Below are 22,151 nucleotides of genomic sequence, written 5' to 3' on the forward strand. Positions count from 1 at the left end.
TTCTTAGAACAAAAATAGAATAGCAAGAGAGTTTCTTGACTTTAACCTTACTTATAAAGGGAGAAATTGAATTTCATTTTAGTTTTTGTAATGATGGCAAAACTTACATCAAAACAGCAAGCTCACTGGTTTTAGATCTGAAATGTTGAGCTGCTTGACTGTTTCTCTGAAAGATCTGTTTAAGGATGCTTCAGGAGAAAGAAGAGTGTGCTTTTGTAAGAAAACTAATTAATATAATCTAATGAAATTAACCTTATCACAATAACAAAGTTTGCCAGGGTTTTAAAATTTTCTCAATATATATTTCCTTTTTACAATTGTTAATTTTCCTCTTCAAATACCTATGTGAACACTAGATCAAAACAAGAACTTCAAATAGCTCAATTAACAATCTCATATTTTTTTAATAAATAATAACCAAATAACTCTAGGTAATATTCTTTCTAGTATAGGGAAAATTTGGATCCATGTAAAATTATGAAGCCATTATATCTAATTAAAGAGTTAACAAAAATAGTTGATATTAATAAAGCATATGCCTTATGCCAAGAAGTATAGTCATGTGACTGAGGTAAACAGACATAGGTTATTTGTTTGGGGTTATGCAGTTACTAAATTTGAAAATCAATCCAGATTTATAATCATCAATAGGAACATTTTCAATTTCAAGGTTCAGTACTCTTAACACTTCAAAAGAAAAAAAATCTATAGATTCATATATTTCTATTTCTCAAGATTTGGTGATAGTTCCTTGCTCTGTATAAACTTTTCCTCTACTTCCTTAAAGGTCTGAGTCTATTCTCAATCTCCAACATCGATTTACCTATCTTTGAGAATTTATAGCTAAGAAGCTTGCTGTAAAGGATTTACCTTTCAATTCTCATCATCCTAGCAATTACAACCTGAATATACTAAGAAATATATATTTACATTTCTAATAATCTTTCTTTTTTTAAAGAAAGATTTTATTAACTTTGAGTTTTACAATTTTCCCCTATTCTTGCTTCTCTCTCCCCATCCTTCACAGAAGGCAGTCTGTTAGTCTTTACATTGTTTCCATGGTATACATTGATCTAAGTTGAATGTGATGAGAGAGAAATCATATCCTTAAGGAAGAAAAATAAAGTATAAGAGATAGCAAAATTACTTGTGGAAGATGATGGAAGTTCTTTTTATTTTATTTTTATTATTAATATTTGTGAGGTAATGGGCTTAAGTAATTTTCCCAGGATCACACAACTAGGTAATTATTAAGTGTCTGAGGCCAGATCCAAATTCAGGTCCTTCTGATTCCAGGACCAGTGCTGTATCCACTGTACCGTCTAGCTGCCCCATGATGATGGAAGTTCAGATGAGAAGTGGAGTTTCATGGAAAAGATAAGTTGTGTTTTTACCATGTTGGGTTTGAGATGCCTATGTAATAGTCAATTTGAGATATTCATTAGATGCTTGGTGACTTAGCACTATCTTCATGAATTCTCTTTTCCATGTAATTAAATGTTGAAAATTTGTACCTCATAAGGTTGCCAGTGGTAGAATTGGGGAATTCACTTACAGTTAATTGGCATAATTTGTATGATGGTCTAATAAAGAAGATTTAGAAAGAAGTTAGAATAGTATCATGAATATCCAAAGAGAAAAAAGTATCCAGGAATACAGGATAGTAGATCATGTTAAATAATGGGGAGAAGACAAGAAAGATGAGTACTGAGAAGAGGCTATTAGATTTGTTGATTGGGGATACCATTATTAACTCTGGAGGGAAGATTTTCATTTGAGAGAATTCATTTGAATCAATAACCTAATTTGGAGGTTTAGAAGAAAAGTGGGAAATAAGAGGTAGATATTCATAGTGCATAGAATTAGGAAATATACAGAATAACACTTAGTGTAGATTATGAGATTTGAGTGCTTCAAACTCAATAAGAATGAGAAGTGTGAGATTATAGCTCAAAAAACAAATTGAATCTTGGGCTACATTGAGAGGCATAACTTTCAGAAATAAAAAAAATGAAAATAGATTTTTAATTTTTAAGGACAGGAAGGTTCAAATATGTTTGTAGGTAGTATGGACAGCCCTGTTAGGTACATATTGAAGAACAGAATAAGAGAGGATAACTGTTGGGATAATGCATAATTTGTAATGAGATTTTTCTTACTTTCTTTAATGGGAAGAGGGAAGAGAAAATGAAAGAAAGAATTCAGAATTGAAAATTAAATTTGAGGGGTGGCTAGGTGGTGCAGTGGATAGAGCACCGGCCCTGGAGTCAGGATTACCTGAGTTCAAATTCGTCCTCAGACACTTAATAATTACTTAGCTGTGTGGTCTTGGGCAAGCCACTTAACCCCATTGCCTTGTATAAAAAAAAAAACTAAAAAAAAACAAAATTAAATTTGAAAACCCCCCCAAAATAAAAAATTTACAATTTTAATGGGTACATAGAGAGGAGTTGACCTTTGTGAAAAGAAGGGTCATCTACTGTTCTGAAATTGGGAAAAAAAGAATAGTGGGGATGATTTCAAGAAGACATCCCTTTCTTTCTTAGTAAAATGTAGGGTGAGGTTTTCAACTAAAAGACTTAGAGAAAGGGGTGATGTGAAAGGTTAGAGAAAAGAACAAACAGTTTGAAGCAGCTATTGTGGTGAGTGGGAGAGATAATAAATTAGAAAAGAATAAGAGATTGTCTTTCTATAGTGAGGGCCCAAAAATGATTAGGTAACATAAATTTGTGATGGATTCAGCATAACTATATGGCTTTTTCTAGCTTGGTCTAGTAGCATATGGCTTAAAAGCAGAGGAGATAGATAATAGGATTAATGCAAGTAATGCAACTCTTTCTAGTCATCTAGCATTACACACACACACACACACACACACACACACACACACACACAGACTTGGAACCATCCTTAGTTAACTCACATTTTCTGATTTCATGTTGTAAGCAAGACTCTAAGACATGCACATTCTAATTTCACCTTCAATGTCTGGACAAAATGAGACACTCATAAGTCACTGAACCATAAACAAAAAAGGTTTACCTTGCCCTAATACAGTAAGAATATATTTCAAGGATAAAATAACATTTATATTTATAAGACTTCATATTTGAAAATAACAATAACAATAACAGTCTTGGAGTGGAGCCAAGATGGCAGTGTGAAACTAGCATGCTTCTAGATTATTTCCCTATACAACATTAAATGAAATCTCTACAGAGACATTAAAACTACAGATTCCACAAAAAAAGGGACTGAAACAAGGTTTCAACTGTAGACAGCATGGGGGATCTTCAGTGAAGGTCTGTTTCTTTGGGGGAAAAGGGAAAGTAAAGCCTACCTAGGTGAGAGAGTGGAAAAGCCAGACAGAGGCTTTTAGCCACAATGCAGCTTAGCCAGACAACAGCAGATAAATAAAATGCCAGCAAGAAGGATTCCATCCCCAGATAACCCTGGGAAAACTGGGGCAAAAGACAGGAGTGGTGGGAACAAATAACTGCATAGGCAGACCCTGGACATAAAGGAAGAAAGAAATCTCGGCATAACTAATGCCTAGGGTTGTATAGTCAAAATCTTGACCAGTGATAAGCCAGAGATCAGACCCCAGTCACCACACAAAAATCTTAGGACTATACTCCCTATACCCCAGAAGCAGCACTCAACAATAAAATAGAGCAAAAAAAAAATCCCCAAACTAGAAGAGCTCTAACTATAGATAACCATAGATAACTACTTTGCATATAGAGATGCTGTCTCAGATAAAGAAAGCAGTGAGAAATTACCTACATGGGAAGTCTTAAAGGAGTCTATGAATTGGATTCCAATTCAAAACCTCATAGAAGAGTTTGAAAAAGAATTTAAAAACCAAAGAAAAGAGGAAGAAGAAAAATGGAAAAAAAGAAATGAGAACCATGCAGGAACATTATGAAAAATTGGCCGAAGAAATCAACTACTTTAAAAATAAAAATCCCGAACTGGAAAAAAAGAATAAAACTCTTTTTTTGCAAGGCAAATGGGGTTAAGTGCCTTGCCCAAGGGCCACACAGCTAGGTAATTATTAAGTGTCTGAGACCAGATTTGAACCCAGGTACTCCTGACTCCAGGGCCTGTACTTTTATCCACTGTGCCACCTAGCTACCCCAAGAATACAACTCTTAAAAAAATAAAATCAAGCAACTGGAAAAGGAATGCAACTCATTTAAAACTCAAATCGACCAACTGGAAAGGGAATGCAAATCAGCAAAAAAGTAACATTAACTGAATAGAAAAGGAAACACAAAAGCTAATTGAAGAAAATAAAGCCATAAAAATTAGAATTGGGCAAATAGAAACTAATAAATCTATGAGATTCCATCAAACAAAATGAAAGGGTTGAAAAAACAGAAGAAAATGTTAAGTATCTTTTAGAAAAAAATGACCTGGAAAGAAAAGATAATTTATAAATTATTGGTGTAACAGAAAGTCTAGACAAAAAAACAAGAACCTTGGAAAATATCTTACAGGAAGTTATCAGGAAAAACTGTCCTAATATACAAGAAGAAGAAGTCAAAATTGTCCTTGAAAGAAATCAGAGAATACCTCTAGAAAGAAACAGGATAAAAACTTCAAGAATTATTATAGCCAAATTCCAGAATTCTCAAGTAAAGGAGAAACTACTGCAAGCAGCCAAAAAAGAGCACTATCAGAATTACACAGTACTACCTTGCAAAATTCAGCATTTCCTGTCAGGGAAAAAGATGGATGTCTAATGAAATAGAGGACTTCCAAAATTTCTTGATTAAAAAGATCAGAACTGAATAGAGATCTTGATTTTCAAATATAAGACTCAAAAGATACATAAAAAGATAATAACAGGGGGCAGCTAGGTGGCACAGTGGATAAAGCACCAGCCCTGGAGTCAGGAGTACCTGGGTTCAAATCTGGTCTTTGGCACTTAATAATTACCTAGCTGTGTGGCCTTGGGCAAGCCACTTAACCCCATTTGCCTTGCAAAAAAAAAAAAAAAAACCTAAAAAAAAAAGATAATAAGAGGGGCAGCTAGGTGGTGCGGTGGATAAAGCACCGGCCCTGGAGTCAGGAGTACCTGGGTTCAAATCTGGTCTCTGGCACTTAATAATTACCTAGCTGTGTGGCCTTGGGCAAGACACTTAACACCATTGCCTTGCAAAAAACTAAAAAAAGGAAAGGTAATAGGAAAGGGGGAAAAAACAAATGTTAATCAAGAATGTTAAATTGTATACAATCCTACAAGGGAAGATAGCATTTAAAACTCAAGAATTGTATTTCTTTTAACATAATTCAAGGGTTGAATATAGTTAAAGATATTGTACTTAGAAAATATGGGTATGGTTGGTTCTTGTCCTTTTATCAAAGAAAACCAAAATGACATCATTATATTTGAGACAGATTACATGTATCTGATTGTTACCAAGCAGATCCATATGATTTCAGAATGCTCTACCAAAGGTCCTTCACAGAGAAAATAATAGCACTTTTCTCTCAGGGTTATTATGAAAATAAACAAAAAATGCAAACTATGTTGCAAACTTTCTAGTACTATATCAATCTAGTTATTATTCTTCTCCATTAGAATATGAGTTCCTTGAAGGCAAGGGATACTCGTTTTTCTTTCTTTGAATCCTCCATGCTTAACTCAGTGATGTTTCGTTATTGTTTTTCAGGAATTTCAGCCATGTCTGACTCTGTGTGACCCTATCTGGGGTTTTCTTGGCAAGATACTGGAGTAGTTTGCCATTTCTTTCTCTGGTTCATTTTGGCGATGAGGAAAGTGAGTGATAAAGTGAACTACCTAGGTTCATTTAGTTAATAAATATTTAAAGTTAGATTTGAATTAAGGAAGAGGGGTTCCTGGTTCCAGGTCCAGCACTCTATTTACTGTGACACATACGCATGTGTGTGTGTGCATATGTATGTATATATACATATATATGTATATACATACATATATACATATATATGTATATATATATATATATATATATACATATATATGTACTGACTGAGATGAGGAACCTGATTCATCCACACTCTATCCACTGTGTCACCTAGCTACTGGAAAGGAGATGAAAAAGGAGAGAAATGAAACTTATCTGGAGGTGGACCTTTATGTGCATGTACATATATTTATTCATAATTACATTAATTATGAAAGACTTCTCCCTTTGTTAGATCTTTGTATGCTGAAAATTTATTTCCCCTCATCTAGAGAACTTTGTTTATTCACATTTTAAGGAGAATTACAAAAAGTCACAAATAATTCTATAAGACTTCACTCTGAAACAGTAATCTAAAGCTACCTTCTTTCTACTACTGAGGCAAGGCCACAAGAAGACTCATGTTCACATTATTTGGTCATTCTACTATATATATAGATATATATATCTATATATATATCTTTAATTTTAAATGCTTCTTGGTTCTTATTGACACAACTTCCTTAGAGAACAAGATCAATTTGATATAGATAGATCAAATACAAGTAGTTTTTCCCATGTAGAACATGGAAACTTCATCCCTCAAAGAGTTTCCAAGTATATGCTCTGAACATTTCATGTAAGGATAATTGTCACATCAATTTTCATGTCAATTCAGATTGAAAAGGACCTATTGTGCAGTTCAGTGGAAAGAATGCTGAATTTTGGCGTAAAATAGTCCTAGTTTCCAATATTGGCTTTACCATACTATCTGTGTGATTTTAGGTAAGTCACATATACATAAACACATGTAATTGCACATATGTGATTATAATTTATAAATATAAAAAACTAAGGCAATGTAAGTAGAGCACCCATGTCTGAGGAAAATACAAGAGAAAGAAGTTATTAATATCAGGTAAATTAAAGAAAGACTTTATTGTCTGATCTTCATTTAGCTGAGAATGTGTCTTCAGAAATAATTGGGGACTAGGACTCTGTCCTTGGATCAGAATTTAATCCAACTTCCTGAAGTGTGGCAAATGGTCACAGTTTTGGAACTCAGTCATTACAGCATGATCCTTTGCTCTTGGCATCAATAGAGCATGGCTGTACTTGGAAAACTTTGAATAGTTGGGCAATTATCAACAAATTTAAGGCCCTTATGGAAATGAGGTATTTTGCTTGGTGGCTTGAGTGGAAAAATCCAGTTTTAGAGAGGGATATATTTACTTTAAAAGCACAGTTGAATGAGTCCTGGGGGACATTCATAATAATAATCCATTTTTCTTGGCTACTAGAGGAAGAGAGATAAAAACTGAGAAGATGAGGTTTCTCTTGTTGATTTTGGACTTGTCCTTGTCCTGTACTTTTCAGGTTCAAATGATTGCTTCAGAAGAAGAACTTGATATGAGCAAGGTAGCATAGAGTACAGTGTTGTATGACTGAGGGTGGAAATATAAGGGTGGAAATTTACAGAATTGAAATGAGATGTTAGTGTGGAAAAACATGTATCATATGGATTTTGATTATTGTTACAAAAAGATTTGAAACTAATCAAAAGTATGAATATGAATGCAAATATTTATCTGTGTGTGTATTTTCCTATTTCCTGGTATTGAAATGTATTTTTTTCTCATTGGAAAAGTTTTCTTGCAATACTTTACATCACAGTTTGTAATGAGTTCAAATCTAATCCTATATCCAATCAATCTAATGAACTGAACTCCTAAAGTCTAAAAAACTGAACTTGACTTTTAATTCATTTAAATCAGTCCTGTGGAGGGAGTGTGTGTGTGTGTGTGTGTGTGTGTGTGTGTGTGTGTGTGTGTGTGTATGTATGTAAACAATTTCCAACATCATCAGTATAATTTTATGCTTTTTGGCTTGTGAGGAAGTTATGGTAGCATAAATGAGCATAAATATCTACTTCGGGTTTACTTGGGGTTAAGGGGATTAGAAGAATATGGGTAAGCAGAGTGACTCATTATTAAGGTCCCTGATTAGATTTTTTTTTTTGTGGTGAGTTTTAAAGCTCCAATTATACTGGATAGTTCTTCATCAGTGTCTACTAAGGGAACGGAGAGTAATAAATGTAAAATCAGATTTAGTATGAACAATTTTCTCTAAAAGGAAAAAGGACCTTAATTTAGGAGACTTCCTAGTTTTCATTCTAGTTTTAGCTACACCTTCTTTGATTTGTGGACTTGAGCAATTTACTTTTCTTCCATTGTCAAAGGAGTAGTTTGTATTTATAAGAGTCTTTCTAAAGTAAAAAGAAAGATATTTATGTAATTATGACTATTACAAATTACCTGCCCCCCCTTTTTTTTTCGCTTTGCAGGTCTGAGAAGGGGTTCAATAAATCTTTTTTTTTAAGTTTTTTTTTTTGCAAGGCAGTGGGGTTAAGTGACTTGCCCAAGGTGACATAGCTAGGTAATTATTGTCTGAGGCTGGATTTGAACTTAGTTACTCCTGACTCCAAGGCCAGCGCTCTATCCACTGCGCCACCTAGCTTCCTCCCAATAAATCTTTATTTATGGATTAATGTATTATGCATTGCAGTAGTCAATGGAAAACTATCAGTAAGGTAATCTGTTAGTCAGCATTGATATTAAATGAATAGATCTGATGCTCTGAATAATAAAAAGTTGATACACAGGTTTATTTGACTAAGAACTCAAGCCCAAAGAGGCATCCTTATGAATACCAACTTTCATTAAACACTACTAAGCTCAGCAGAAAGGTATATACTTCTTTGACTTTTCCATGGGGCTTGACATATACTTTGTAAATAGTTCTGGCCAACTGATTTCTGAAAGAAATAGTTTCATGGAGATTTCAGCTTGATAGAAGACTAAATAAAACTCATTAAAATGATCTGTTAAGGGTCATAAAGCCTTGTGTATAGTAAGAACTTATAAAATGAGTACTTGTTGGCTGATTGGCCTAGCCATCCAAAAAATTACCCCCCCCCCAAAAAAAAGAAAAGAAAGAAAGAAAAAAAGGGGAGAAAAGGGAAAAAAGGAGTGGGAAGAACTCGAATTCAGATGCTTTGATATTTGAGCCAGTGCTCTATTAATACAATATTTCACCAACAAATGTCATTTTCTCCTTTCATTCACCTCTCTTTCTTAAGACTATAAACAGTGTAATGAGATATGTTTATGCTCATGGGCAACTACCTCTGGAAACAAGAGGCAAGAAATACACATTGAGTCAATATATATGTTAGGATAGCTCTCCTCCCCACTGTGAGAAGACAGAGACCCAAAAAGACTATCAGGCAAATGGAGGAGGGAACAATAGGCTGGTGGTTAATACCATTGTTCCTTTACTACTGAAGCATTTCAGATATGCTTTCCAAATTCAATGACCCTGGGAAAAGGTCAGTTTTGTTTTCCTAGTTATATCTCTGATCATATTCTCATCATATTCTCTGCCTAGGTGTCCTCTCACTGGAGCATGGAACACCTTCCTTGTCTCTATGCACTCAATGAGCAAAACTATTTGCAGAGGATCCCAATTTGTGGTGGGTGTCATCATTCAGTGTATGAATGAGTCCCTCCTGGACTATGTTATTAAAAGTCTTTGATAACTCTCTTAAATAACCTTGGTCCAAGTGAGATTATAAACTTCCCTGAACCACAGTTTTCCCACTCAGCCCCAGTCCATCTCTAGGACCATAGTACTCTTGTATTGGAAATCATAAGGAGAAAAAGTTTTTCAGCCAAGCCAGAGCCTTGTCTCCTCTCTTCACATTCATGTAGTGTTGGGCACATTATGTTTTATTGTGTTTTTCCCAGTTTGCCCCTTTTCTATTTATTTTCTCTTTCCATTAACTCAATTATTTCTCTGCAGTTTTCAGGATGATGGCTTTTCTGTTGGCCTCTACTTATAGGGTTTGGGATAAAAAATGATTTTGGAGCTGCAATCTATGAAATTACAGTGACTATTGGTTATTTGTCAATAATTTTCTCTATAAGGTGAGTGAGAATGGGAAAGTTCATAGATCACTGTTAGGGCACTGCCTCTACTGCCTCACTCAGAGTTCAGGTATGGTAATTCCTTTTTAAAAAAATTTACTTAAACGCAATAGGGTTAAATGATTTGCCAAGGTCACACAGCTAGACAATTATTAAGTGTCTGAGGCTGCTTTTGAACTCAGGTCCTCCTGACTCCAGGGCCAGTGTTCTATCCATTGTACCACCTAGCTGCCCCAATTGTTTTATAAATTTAATTCTTTTTTGGTAATTCCTTTTTGATGTGTCCAGGACAGAAATGAAACTGGAATTAAGGAGGCTCTGGGATACCATAGGAGTTTCTATTGCTAGAACCCACAACTTATGTGAAGAAGAGGAGCAGAGCCATTGTAATCAATAATATTTTCCTACCCTTGGTAAACTTAAGTCAGCAGGGCAGCTACTTTACGGGTTTCATTTTTATTGAAATTTAAATTCATGCACTGAATTCTACCTTTCTAAGTTACAATATTTTTCTTTCTAGGGGAAAACATGGAATGTGTCGGAATTCTAATGCTTGCTTTCAGAGTGGAAACTAATAGATACCGGTTCAAATGTAAGTATCAATAGAAATATACATTGCTATTAATGTTTGAATCTTATCAGTCCATAAAAACTTCATTAAAAACATGTCATTTTAACCAGAACTTCTGCCTTCTACTTAGATACTTAATAATACTTGAAAACTACTTAAAGCTTCAGAGTAAAAGAGAAACCACTAGCTTTCAAAGAAGACCTTCTCAACTTTTCTATAGTTCTGCTTGTGAAGAAAGTGCTACTTTATATTTGTCTAATTATATTCTTCTGCAATCCCCCCCTGTTTTTCCTTATTTGGCTCTTTATGGAGCTTTCCTTTTTTTAAAAAAATATTTATTTTCAATTAACCAAATATATTTTATCTGCCTCTCAACCTCCACAATTGGAAAAAGAAGAAGAAAAAAACCATTGTATCAAATATTCACATGCAAGTAAAACAAATTCTTTGACTATGTCAGGAGTTATTCCTTCCTTTCTCATCCAGACTGGGTTAACTTTTTCTTAAAAAGGAAATGAAATCATCCTTCAGATTTAATTGGTCCAGTGGGCTAGTAGAAACTTTGAGTTTACTTCTTGAAAATTAGGTAACAAAAAAGCCCAATCTTCCTCAGTCTTGACAAATACTTCTGGCCACAACATCATCAAAGCAAAAGAAGACTCAGGGAAGCTATACTAACTGAATCATTTCAATATCATTTCTGAATAACTTTTCCAAAGTACCTTCAACTGGGGATAGCCTTTGGAAAAAACCAGAAGACTTTATCATATTATTCCCCAAACCCTAATTCTTCTCTTTTTCAGTCTTAACAGCCTTCATTACATTTATGGTATGGTATGGGCTTAAGTTCTCTCTTTATCCTAGTTTCTCTTTTCTGTACTCACTCCAATTTATCTTTACTCTTTCAAAATGTGCCATCCAGATTTGACTGGATGGTTCCAGATGTAAGGTCTGACCATGACAAAAGAAAACTGATCTAACACCCCTGTTGATGAGGAGAATCTGACCAGACAGGATACCTTAGGGGTGGGATCAGTCATTGAATCCTTATCCCTAGAACTGCCAAGTGAATTTTCATCTTTCTCCTTTATAGTCCCAGGTAGGCATGAATTCTGTATAGAAGATGTTGATCTAGAATACTACCTCCTGATTTCTACAACTGAGTTTGATATAAGACCATCAGGGGTGGAGTTCTACAGTAAGTTATAGCCCCTGTTCCTGCAGCTCTGCCCATGGCAACTTGCCCAAATTTATTTACTCATTTAATTCCCAATCCAACTATTTACAAATTCATCATCCCTTTCAATGAATGGGTGATCTTTTCTCCTGCATCACTGAGAATACCAAGACCATCCAGAGACTCTAAATTTATCTCTGTCTTTTTTGGGGGAACTCTTATGTAGTCATTGTCTCAATGACAATTTCTGTCAAGGTTGTTAACTATGTTTTTATGAGTAACAGTTAATCCTCTCCAAGATGGGAGCTTGAATGAAATCACAAAAAAATTTGAATAAGTTTATCAATTATATGAATTTACAAATGGTAGTTTCATTGACCTGATCACTACTGGTAAGTCTTTCTAAATAATGTTGTCTTGGTTCTCTTTTGTTTTTTTAATCTTTTAAAAAATTATATTATTTTTCCTTTTACATGCAGAGGTAGTTTTCTAGTTTATGAGTTTCACATTTTTCTACCAAGCTCTCTTCCCTCTCCCCTCCCCATGGCAGTAAATAGTCCAGAAAAGTTGTACATGTACAATTGTACTTAACATATTTCCATATTATTCATGTTGTGAAAGAGGAGTTAGAACTAAGGTGAAAAAAACATGAGAAAGAAAGGAAAACAAAAGTTTTTAAAAAGTGAACATCATACAGTTTGCTCTGCATTTCAACTTCATAGTTTTTTCCTCTGGTTGTGGATGACATTTTCCTTAATAGGTCTCCCAGGATTGTCTTTGACCACCGAACTGTTGGGAGGAGCTGTATCCATTGTGGTTGATTATCTCACAGTGTTGTTGTTAATGTGGGCAATGTTCTCTTGGTTCAGCACCCTTCACTCAGCATCAGATCATGCAAGTCATTCTATGTTTTTGACAGCTCATAATTTCTTACAGGACAACAATACTCCATAACATTCACATACCATGATTTGTTCAGCCATCCCCCAGTTGATCGGCATTCTGTCAGTTTCTAATTCCTTGCTAATACGAAAAGAGCTGCTATAAATTTTTTTGAACATGTGAGACTTTTCCCCTTTTTAAATGCTCTCTTTGGGATATAGGACAATTAGTGGTATTGCTAGTGGTATTGCACTATGGGCATAGTTTCAAATTGCTCTCCAGAATGATTGGAACAATTCACAACTCCACCAACAGTATATTAGTGTCCCAATTTTCCTTTTCTGTCATATTGCTTATTCTGAGAGGTGTGAGGTGGTACCTCAGAGTTTTTAAATTTGTATTTCTCTAGTCAATAATGATTTAGAACATTACCTCATAAAAAGCTTTTATTTCTTCATCTGAAACTGTCCATATCCTTTAACTATTTCTCAACTGGAGAATGATTTGAAATCATAAACTTGATTCAGTTCTCTATATATTTTAGAAATGAATCCTTTATTAGAAACACTAGCTGTGAAAATTTTTTCACAACTTTGTGCATTCTTTCTAAGCTTGACGCATTCGTTTTATTCGTGGAAACTTTTTAAATTTAATATAGTTGAAATCAATTTGTAATTTATAAAGTTCTCTGTTTCTTGGTTGCTCAAAAAATTCCTTCTCTGCAGACTTGACAGAATCTTTCATGCTTTCTTAATTGGTCTATAATATTAACTTTTATGTCTAAATCCAGTATATATTTCAATCTTATTTTGGTATACAGTATGAGATGTGAGTCTATGCCTAGTTTTTTCATACTATTTTTCAATTTTCCCCATGGCTTTAGTCATATAGTGAGTTATTCCAGAAACTAGTGCTTTTGAATTTATCAAACAGTAGATTAATGAATGCAGTCATTTGCAACTGTTTCTTTTGTACCTAATCAAAACCTCTGATCCATTTCTCTATTTCTCAGCCAGTACCACACAATTTTGAAGACTGCTGCTTTATAATAATACAAATTTTTATTTGTCATAGCCAGGCTACCTTTCTTTTCAAATTTTTCAAATTTTCAATTTCCTTGATATTCTTGTATTTATTGCTGCTCCAGTTGAATTTTGTGAATATTTTTCCTAGCTCTGTAAAATAGAGTTTTGGTAGTTTGATTGTGGTATGTCACTGAATAAATAATTTGATTTGGGTACAATTGAATTTTTATTACATTAGCTCAGCTTTCCCATGAGTAATTTAATTTTTTCCAGTTGTTTAGATCTGACTTTTTTTTGTGTGTGGAGAGTATTTGGTAATTGTATTTATAAAATTTCTGGGTTTATCTTTGGAGTTAGATTCCCAAATATTTTACTACAAATGGAGTAACTCTTTCTATTGGGTTTTATTGACATATATAGAAATACTGATGATATGTGTGGATTTAATTTATATCCTGCTACTTGTCAAAGTTGTTAATTATTTCAAGCGGTTTTTTTAGTTGATTTTCTTGGGTTTCCTAAATGTATCATAATATTGACTGCACCTCTGATCTTTTTGGAAATGCTGCACATTTATCCCCAGTATATAAAATACTTCCTGATGGTTTTGGATAGATAGCATCTATCATTTTAAGGAAAACTCCATTTATTCCCATTAAGTTTAGTGCTTTTAATAGGAACAGATATTTTGTCAAAGGCTTTTTCATCATCTATTTGAGATAATCATGTGATTTTTGTTAATTTTATTGTTGATATGGTCATTTATGCTGTTTATGTTCCTAATATTGAACCATCCCTGCCAACTTGATATAAATTCTACCTCATCATGGTGTATTATCCTACTAATAGCATGTTGTAATCTCTTTGCTAAAAATTATTTCAAAAATTTACATCACTATTCATTAGGGAGATGGGTCTATAATTTTCTTTGTTTTGGCTCTTTCTGGTTTAGGTATCAGTTCTGCATTTGTCAGAACTCCTCCTATTTTTGAAAACAGAGTTAATTATTCTTTAAATGTTGGTTAGAATTCACTTGTAAATATATCTGGACCTAGAGATTTTTTTGGGGGGGAAGTTTATTGATTTCTTCAATTTCTTTTTCTATAGGGATTATTTAAGTTAACATTAGTAGCTTATCCTTTTATAAATATTTATCTATTTTACTCATATTATCAGATTTGTTGGTATACATTTGGATAAAATACTTGTAAATTATTACTTTAATGTCCTTATTGGTGATGTGTTTCCCGTTTTCATTTTTGATACTGGTAATTTGACTTTCTTCTTTCTTTTTTGAAAAATCTGATAGATGAAAAGTTTTAAATTTTATTTTATTTTTTCCTGAAACCAACTCTTATCTTTATTTATTATTTCAATTAGTTTCTTACTTTAGATTTTATTAATTTCTCCCTTGATTTTTAGAATTATAAATTTCTATTTAATTGGAGATTTTTAATTTGTTATTTTTCTAGTTTTTTTTAGTTGCATGTCCAATTCATCCATCTCCTCTCTCTCTCTCTCTCTCTCTCTCTCTCTCTCTCTCTCTCTCTCTCTCTCTCTCTTTGTTTTTTGCAAGGCAAATAGGGTTAAGTGGCTTGCCCAAGGCCACACAGCTAGGTAATTATTAAGTAATTATTAAGCGTCTGAGACCAGATTTAAACCCAGGTACTCCTGACTCCAGGGCTGGTGCTTTATCCACTGCACCACCTAGTCACCCCGCCTCTTTCTCTAATAAGCATTTAGAGATGTAAAATTTCCCCTAAAATCTGCTTTGGCTGCACCTGCATTCCACAAATTTTGGTATTTTGCCTCCTTGTTGTCATTGTCTTGAATGAATTTTTTTTTTATTATTTCTATGCTTTGTTGTTTGATTATTAGATTATTTGGTTTCCAGTTAACTTTTAGTTTATCTTTCTGTAGACATTTTTACATGCAATTTTTATTGCACCATGATATGAAAAGGATACATTTAATATTTCTACATTCTGCATTTGATTATCAGGTTTTTATGCCCTATGTCAATTTTGGTGTAGGTGTCATGTACTACAGAGATTCTTTAGTTTCCTTTTTATTTCCATTCAATTTTTTCCAGAGGTCTATCATATCTAAGGTTTTTTAAATTTCTATTCAACTTCTTAATTTCTTTTTTTATTTTGTGGTTAGACTTATCCAATTCTGAGAGGGAGGTTGCAGTCCCCTGTTATTGAAGTGTCACTATGTCTCCTTGTAATTCATTTAGCAACTCCTGTAAGAATTGGATATTATAATACTTGGTGCATCTATGTTTAATATTCATATTAATTTATTCTCTATAATACATTTTAAGAAGATGTAGTTTCCTTCCTTATTCCTTTTATTGAGATCTAGTTTTGCTTTTGCTTTGTCTGAGATCAAGATTATAGCCATTACTTTTTTACTTCATCTAAAAGCATAATGTATTTTCTCTAGCCTTTTACCTTTACTCTGTGTGTATCTCTCTGCTTCAGATGTGTTTCTCCTAAAGAAAATATTGCATGATTCTAGTTTTTAATCCATTCTGCTGTTTGCTTCCATTTTATGGGAGATTTCATACTATTCACATTTGCAGTTATGATTAGTATTTCTGTATTTCCCCTTATGCTATCTTCCAGAGTTTATACTTTTTCTCTTTCCTTTCCTCTTATGCCTTCTTACTAATGTTTTGTTTTTGACTACTGGCTCTTAATCAGCTTTTTTCCTATGAGCATTTTTCCTTTTCTTCTTTCTTTTCCCTTTAACTTTTCCATTAAATATTTTCACCTTCCCTTTTCTCAAATGCTTCTTCCATTTTCTTTCCCTCCCTCCTTCCCCATTTCTCTGGAGAGTAGAATGACTTAATTGGGAATGTGTTTTATTCCCTCTTTGGACCAAACTATTGAAAGTAAGATTTACTGACTTATACCCTCCCTTCTTTTCCTTTCCTATAATAGGTCTATGTGACTCTTCATATTGTGTTATTTGTCTGTTAATGCCTCACATTGTCTTAATGTAGTTCTTATTTTCATGACTTGATTTTTTTGTGTGTCTTGTATCCACAACTTCTGTTTTTTTTACTAATTCTGATAGCTGCTCTCTGCTTCTGGGGCATAATGGAGATAATAAAAACTCCTAGCTCACATGGTTGTGTGAGCACGAAATGAGATAACTGTAAAGCACCTAGCAACAGTATTTTACACATATTAAATACTTATAAAATGTTTATTATTATACTTCCAAAATTTCAAAGCATTATCCTCAAAGAATTTCAGGTAGGAAGAGGTGATGCTTTCTGAATCTTTAACTCAATTCTCAAATTTTTTGTATAGTTCCATCTGTCTTATTTTTCATTTTATTCTTTTTCTTTTCTTGGATCTTCTTTCCTCTATTCCCTGCCTCCCCTCCTTTGTCCATCAATGAAGAATCAATGAAGCAAGTATCTTGAGGAGATAATATTATTGTCTGGGTGGGGCAGGGAATATTTTATTTTTTTTCTACCTCAAAGTTTACAACAAGAATGTTAGGTCCACCTCTGTTTTTAGAGGTTTGAGGGATGAGGACTTCTATTGTGCTTATTTTTTTTTGGACATTATTCTTATATTGCCCCTTCTATAGGAGTTGCCACTAAAACAAAACGAAACCCCACAAATTCAAAAGAGTTTGTGTAATCATTTATCAAGAATGTCACAGACAATGCTTCGACAGATTCTTGGAAAAGATAATTCACTTTAATTCTATGGTCTATCCTCTTTCTAAATTCCAATTTTATGGGGGCAGCTAGGTGGGGCAGTGAATAGAGCACTGGCCCTGGAGTCAGGAGGACCTGAGTTCAAATTTGGCCTCAGACACTTAATAATTAGCTAGCTGTGTGACCATGGGCAAGTCACTTAACCCCATTGACTTTCAAAAAAAACCCTCTTAAAATAAAATTCCAATTTTGCCTTCTGTTTTATCCAGGGTAAAAATCTAAAGCTTCTCATTCATTCTCTCAGAGATGGCAAACAGTAACCCTCCACTTATCTAGCTTTAATTAATTGATAACCTTCTTAAAAAAGGATGCCTAGATATTCACATATCTAAGTGTGGTATGGCTTGAATAACAACAGAACTTAATCAGTAATTGCTGTGATCTGTAATTTTCAATTTTATTAGTACAAATTAAATTTGTATTAATTTATTTGGCAGTCAAGTCACTATTTTGTCTTCTAACATTTCACAGAAGTAATATACTAATTTACTCATTTATATTATCACCAAGTCAGAGAATTCTTAAACTGTACTTGGATAATTACTTGTTTAAACCTCAATATAGGATTTTACATTTGAACCTGTTGAATTTCAAATTATTTAGTATGAGTTCAACATTGTGGTCACTTGGGATATTTTGAATTTGAAATAGTTGAATGTTTTTCAATTGAATCAGTTGTAACCTAAGAAATAGGATTGGGAGTTATAGACTGAACCCTAGAAAAAATGACCCAGGATAAGATAGCAACCAAAAAAAAAAAAGAGCAGCTGCATTGGTGGGGTTTGATAGGGTTAAAATTTTCATACCAAGGTAAAAATTTATACTTAAATTTGAGCTTCAAATGATCATATATGGTATATGCATAAGAATTCTAGTTCAGCAAATATATATTAAGTACTTACAGAGTACAGGACCTTATAGAGAACAAAATAGTCTTTGTTTTAAAAAGGTTCTGTTTTCTCTTTGGTAATACATATGAATATAGGAGGGGAGAGGAGGAGATTGAGAGAGAACACTTAGAGGATTCTTCAGTTAAAGTGGTAAAGGCTCAATGTAGTTACTTAGAAATACAAATGCATATGTCCTCTAGAAAGCAATATCAAATTCACTTCAATTCTTGGAGGAAAGTCAGCAGTGAAGTTACAAAATACCTAAATCACAAATAAATACCTATATATGCATTATTCCTAGAACTATAGAATAATGGAGGCAAGATTAGGTGCCTCTCTAATTTGACAGGACTGAAGAATGAAACATATTGTACAAAAAGTTATTGATGTTAAAGTTCTATTGGCTCTGCCTCTACAATCTTTTGGTGATTTGTTTTTCAGTTGTATCTATTTGTGACCCATTTGGGTTTTATTGGGAAGGATACTGGAGTGATTTACTATTTCTTTCCCCAGCTCATTTTATATATAAGGAAACTGAAGCAAACAGGGTTAAGTGATTTGTCCAGAGGCACATGGGTAACAACTCTCTGAGGCCAAATTTGAGCTGTCAACTAGAGTCTTCCTGACTCCAGACCTAGCACTCTCTTCATGGTGCCACCTATTTTGCCTTACACAATGTCAAATTTGGTAATCTTTGGATATGTGGGTAAGAGTATGAACTGAGGTCACTCCTAAAAGATAGTATGAGAAAGTAGTAAAATCAATAGAAGTGTTTTTTACATTTCTTCAAATAAAAAAATTTATTGCTGTCTTGTCTGCTTTATATCAACAAATGTTAAAACAAAGAACTACTTAAAATATTTGAATGTACAAAAAAATTTAGATAAATGGCTAACCAAAAGAATAGTTTTTCTACCCATTGATTGTTATTGTGAAAGTAAATTAGTACTACTGAGATTCATCATAAGACTTTGGGTTGTTTTTCCTACAATAATTACAAGAGATAATACAAAATACATTCCATCTGGTGTGGGTTTGAAGGTTACAGACTGTCTTCTCATAAGTATGCTGGAAGAAGAAATCCTTAGGTTTTGTCTGATTGAAAGTAGAGGTCATTTGAATTGCCGGATTGTACCCATTTAGCATAATTTTTCAGTCTCCCTTCCAACAAACCTGTCATGAGATACCCTACCATTTTCAATTCTGAGAATCTTTTTGGTCTCTCACAAATATGAGCTGGAAGTTTGGGGGGTGGAGGGGTGGGAATTAGGGGAAAAAAAGATAAGCTCAGGAAATTTTATTCCTTTTACTTTATACTGCTTCTGATTTGTTTTGTGCACATATGACTGCTAGCACATATACTATATTCTTCAGATGAGCTGAACCTCTACCTTGAATCTAATATTATATAGCCAGTGCATTAGAGTCAGGTTAGATGTATAAATCATTTTCCTTAACAGAACTGTTTGCATAATTCTTCCCTTTTAAAAATAGGAAAATTGAAACTTAAGACAGAAATTACTCATTTTTCTTTAGTATTCCACATCAGTCCCAAGGTCAGGATCTCTATTTTCTCCTTTCTACTATGACTGCAATAGAAAAATCTCTTAAGAGACAGTTCTCTGTTGACAATTCCTATTTCTATATTTCATTTAGGTTTAAATATAACCTTTATTTATAACAAGACCATAATGAAAATATTGTCCATTCCTGTGAAAAATTGTTTTGTAGAGAGAGAATGGGCTTTTAGTTACCAACTTTGGGCTCAGATATTATTTTTGATACATACTATTTAAGTGACAATTGGCAAGTCCCTAGTCTTTCCTTCAATCTGTGGTTCTAAACCACAGAAGAGTTGCTAAATTAGTATTTTACTTTCATTGGTGGTGATTTTACCCTTTTCATTTTTAAATTTGATTTTCTTTATTTTTTTAGCCAAATTACCAGTATCAAAATTGAAAGGGTAAAATCACCACCAATGAAATTAAAGTAATAATTCAAAGATATTTTGTCTTTTTATTGGAAGCCAATAAATTTCATACTCTAAGTGAAATAGAATAATATTTACAAAAATACAAATTGCCCAGATTAATAGTAGAGGAAATAAAATACCTAAATAATCCAATTTCAGAAAAAAGAAAATGAACAAGTCATCAGATGAAATTACAAGTGAATTCAACCAAATATTTAAACAATAATTAAGTCCAGTTCTATATAAACTATTTTTTAAAAATAGCTGGAGTCCCGCCAGAAGCCTTTTATGACACCAACTAGGTGCTGGTACCTATAGCAGGAAAAGCCAAAACAGAAAATTACAGAACAATCTCCCTAATGAATAGTGATGCAAAAATACTAAATAAAATATTACCAAAGAGATTACAAGTTATCACTAGGATAATACAATGTGTTTAGGTAGGATTTATTCCAGGTACAGTATCCTCAAATTTCTTCCCAGGGAATGAATCAGAGAGAAAACTCTGGACCTAGTCCAATTTTTTATTTTCTCAGTAATTGTCTACATGACTGATCAAGTTGCTTAATAGTTATACTTATTAATTTTTGGACAGAAGTATCTTCTCTGTTCACTTTCCTCGGAAGCTGTGAGGACAACATGAACTAATAATAATAGTTCATATTGATATAGTGCTTTTAGGTTTACAGAGAACTTTCTCTTCAATGGCTTTATAAGACAGATTCTGCAAGAATCAATATTTCCATTTTACAGTAGAATATACTGAGACTTGAGAGATGAAATGACTTATTTACACAAGTTACTAAAAAGGTATAGAAAGAGTGGGGAGGGGAGAGAGAGAGACAGAGAGAGACAGAGTGAGTTACACTAAACACAGGGCAAATGGTGCTTAGCCCCAGGGCATTGACTTACCAAGAGGAGGAGGTGCACTTCCTTATTGGAAGGTGGTTGAGCTGTGGGGGTGTTGGAGTGAGTTTTCTTTCCAAATAAACGAAAGTTCTGCCTTGCTTGCATGAGAAACACTCCGGTCATCATATTTGTTCATCTAAACCATATCATCTCCCCTAGCCATAATCACTTACTTTTTCCCTTGTCAAAATATGCCTATTATCCAGGGACCAGGGACCAGGGACCAGGGACCAGTGTCTTGTGCTTGTTATCCAGGGATGCAATATAGGAGAACTAAGTTTCAATGAATAGAAGAAGATGGACAGAATGTGATAATGAGGGGTGTGTGTGTGTGTGTGTGTGTGTGTGTGTGTGTGTGTGTGTGTGTGTTCCAAAGGGCACAGTGGGATAGAAGGGAAGAAGAGGATTGGAACTGAGGAGATATTAGGATGATTTGAAAGTAGGAAAAAAATTATTAGAAAACTTTTGTTAATCTCTGGAGCTGGTGACTATGGACTACAGGGATTAGGAGAACAAAAAGGTTTGTCAGCTACTAAAACAGGTGAAGTGTCAGCTGGTATGACACAAATCAACCCTCTTAATATTCTGTGATCATAAAAGTTGCGATTTTCAGGGGAAGATGGAAGATATGGTAGCTCCTTGGTAAACTTTACTAAATCTTTTTCAAAGCTCTGGGAATAAAAGGTAAGCATGGTGGAAATAGATATTGTCAAGGTCAGACATCATGTTGCACTCATCACTGATCCCCTTATCTACTGTAGTTTTTACTATATTTAGTTATCTATCTATATGTATATAATCATTTATATAGTTATATACTATATAATTAAATATAGCAACCTATACATAACTATAATATATGGTTATTTATTATATATACTATAAGCAGATACTATAGTTTCTGTTATAGAAGTTATTAAGACTATTACAGAATTTATTAGTTTCAGGGTTCAGGCTGGGGTATGCTGATAGCACTAATTCCCTCTATTAAGATATTATTTCACCCTCTATTAAACTCTTCCTGCTCACAGTCTCTCTTACACATCATTGAGGCTCATAAGCTC

At 33.7% G+C, this 22,151-nt stretch overlaps 1 protein-coding gene across 1 annotated transcript in view; it reads left to right on the top strand.

Moving 5' to 3' along the window:
* Positions 1-22,151, top strand: part of LOC141516451 (trichosurin-like) — a 113,490-nt gene that overhangs the window by 80,574 nt on the left and 10,765 nt on the right. Inside the window, exon 3 of the mRNA XM_074227523.1 lies at positions 10,440-10,511. The gene's annotated coding sequence lies outside the window, so the exon portion shown is untranslated. The remainder of the gene's footprint in view (positions 1-10,439; positions 10,512-22,151) is intronic.

The sequence above is a fragment of the Macrotis lagotis genome, chromosome 1 (assembly GCF_037893015.1).
Source record: "Macrotis lagotis isolate mMagLag1 chromosome 1, bilby.v1.9.chrom.fasta, whole genome shotgun sequence".
Taxonomy (NCBI): domain Eukaryota; kingdom Metazoa; phylum Chordata; class Mammalia; order Peramelemorphia; family Peramelidae; genus Macrotis; species Macrotis lagotis.